Below are 2,691 nucleotides of genomic sequence, written 5' to 3'. Positions count from 1 at the left end.
TTCCCCCTTTTTTTCGTTTTAACGCAACAGAGAGGAGGAGGAGGACAGGAGGAGGAGGGAGGGTGTTACGCTATCTGCCCCAATGCCCAATCCTAAAGCTCGGCTCTTCCTCCTCGGTGTATAAAGGGGGGGAGACTGGAGAGATTTTTTTTTATTTTAGTGAAGACATGCAAGAGCAAAGAAATGTTTAATACCCTCCTCCACTTCCTATGTGTGCAATAATAATAATGATAATACTAATTTATAGCTCCCTCTTCCTCTGGGTTGTGCGAAAAAAAGAAGAAAAGAAAAAGGCGTCAGCGCAGGAAAAGGTGTCAAATCAGCAGCAGCAGAGGCACTCCGGGATGTGTAGTTTATTTCAAATGCCAACAGGAAAGAGTAGATATAAATTAAATACTAATAAATAATAAAAATATATTTTTTTAAAGGGGTGCAGGATCAAATGCAGCATGCACTAAAGTGAAAGAGGAAATTGCACGATTCCTATTTAATTTGTGCAAAAATAATAATAACAATAATAAAAAATCAGCTGCATTTTTATAAGTGTCATTATTAAAAGTGAAGGAGGTTTTTATGATGTGAGTGAACAGTGTTTTAATAATTGTTTTGATGTTGTTTTTTTGATTAACAGCTCGATGCAGATGCTGCACCAGCCTCTCTGATGGGCTTTTAAACGCCTCCTCGCCTGATCTCTGACCGAGCTCAGGGGGAAACACTGTGAAGACCTCTTACTCTGTAACGATTTCATGGTACCAAAAAAAGAAAAAGAAAAAAGTTGTAATCAAAAGTGTGTGAGGTATGGAGCAAAAGGAGGCAATTTAAATACCATATTAATTGCTTGCTCCTACAAACGTTTTTTTTCATTTATATTTTTACTCTCACGTCTAGAAACTGAATCAAGAGTTAGCGGACCATCTCTCGATAGATTTTAAAAAATGTATATATTTCTACACCCTGACACACACATTTGAAAAAAGAAAGTTTCCTTATTTTTATTTTATCTGTTTAACTTTTTACAGAATGGCGTAAAGAGATAGTTTCAGGGTTTTTTTCTCTCTTTTTTTTAACTTACTTAAACATATTTTTGAACATAAGTGATGTAGATTCGTCTATATGGGATGATTGATCTGATATAAAAGGGTAGGGTAACGTTATTGATCCCCCTAGGGGGAAATTCAAAATTGACACAAAAGTATTCTTTAAAAATGATAAAGTAAAATGATATACTATGTACAATGAACATCTCCAAATACTTTATGCAATAAAAAATAAATATACAATAGATTATATGTTTAATACATCTTAAGATTTATGATATTTGTGATGTTTTTTGGTGTATTGTTATTGAAATATGGCTTTTATATTACTTCTTTTTACTTTGTACTTTACTGAATTGTTGTTACTCTGTTGCAATTTCCTGGTACCAAAAAAAAAAAAGTTGTAGTCCAAAATGTGAGCGGTATGGAACACGTTGGAACTCAGAGAAAAGGAGATGATTTAAATACAATAACAAATACTTCAAAGAGAAATGTTCTCTGGTGGTGGAGAAGTACTCAGGTCTAGAACTGGAGCATTATATTGATATTTTATTGATATTATGATATGAGACGATATTGTATTAGATTATGAATACCATAATATCATGATATGGCATGAGTGTTGTCTTTTCCTGGTTTTAAAGGAAGCATTACAGTAAAGTGATTATTTGCCTTTACGCCATTATGTCATTATATCCACATTTCTGATGATTATTTATCATAAATCTCATTGTGTAAATATTTTTGCTAAAGCACCAAAACCTAAAATATTGATATTGAGGTATTTATTGATTTTGTCCATATTGTTTCTAAAGTAAAGTGGCGTTAGTATCATGATGACTCTCTCCATATATATATATATATATATATATATATATATATATATATACACCCTGACACACATATTTGAAAAAAAAAAGTTAAATTTTGTAATTTCAACAGGTGTGTCATTTTTTTGTTAATTATTTGATCTGGTTGACTTTTTACAAAATTATGCTAAGTCTCAATTTATTCATAATAAATTAAGTTTTTTTTCTCCTTTTTTGTAACTTACTACAAAATATTTTTGAACATAAGTGACTTAGGTTCTGATGTATGGGATGATGAATCTGATATAATTAGCGCTGTGTATCAGTTCGCAATACCTTTTAAGGTATCAACCGAAATAAATTGATTCCAAGTAGTATCGAAACATCTCTGTCAAACGATACCTTGCACCCAGAGCTAGAAAATGTGACTATTTGTATGGATGTTGCATGATGTATAAATATGGGTGCGTCTTGGCGTAAATATGCAGAGGTTAACTGTTTTTCATTAGTTCAAAGTTTTTCAATGTGCTACTATGGATGGATTAGAATATTGGTGGTGCACTAATGAATAGGATACATTGATTTATTGGACTAAAAGAAGTCAAAAATAAATATATTGAGTCTATAAAATGCTGAAATTAGTCAATAAAATATCCACCAAACTTATTTCAGATTTGTCTCCATGGCAACGTCAAACACACATCGGCACAAATGCAGATGTTGGAATTTACCAGGCACGTAGGGTTTAAAGAAAGCTGCAAATGAAATGAGATGCATTATGGGAAGGTTAGGATGATCCATTTTGTCAGGATATCTCAGTTTCTGTTTCTTCGATTGTGAGAATT

This window comes from Scomber scombrus, chromosome 4, assembly GCF_963691925.1.
Source record: "Scomber scombrus chromosome 4, fScoSco1.1, whole genome shotgun sequence".
In the NCBI taxonomy this organism is placed as follows: Eukaryota; Metazoa; Chordata; class Actinopteri; order Scombriformes; family Scombridae; genus Scomber; species Scomber scombrus.
The sequence above is the reverse complement of the archived record's forward strand: the minus strand, read 5'-3'. Positions refer to the sequence as shown.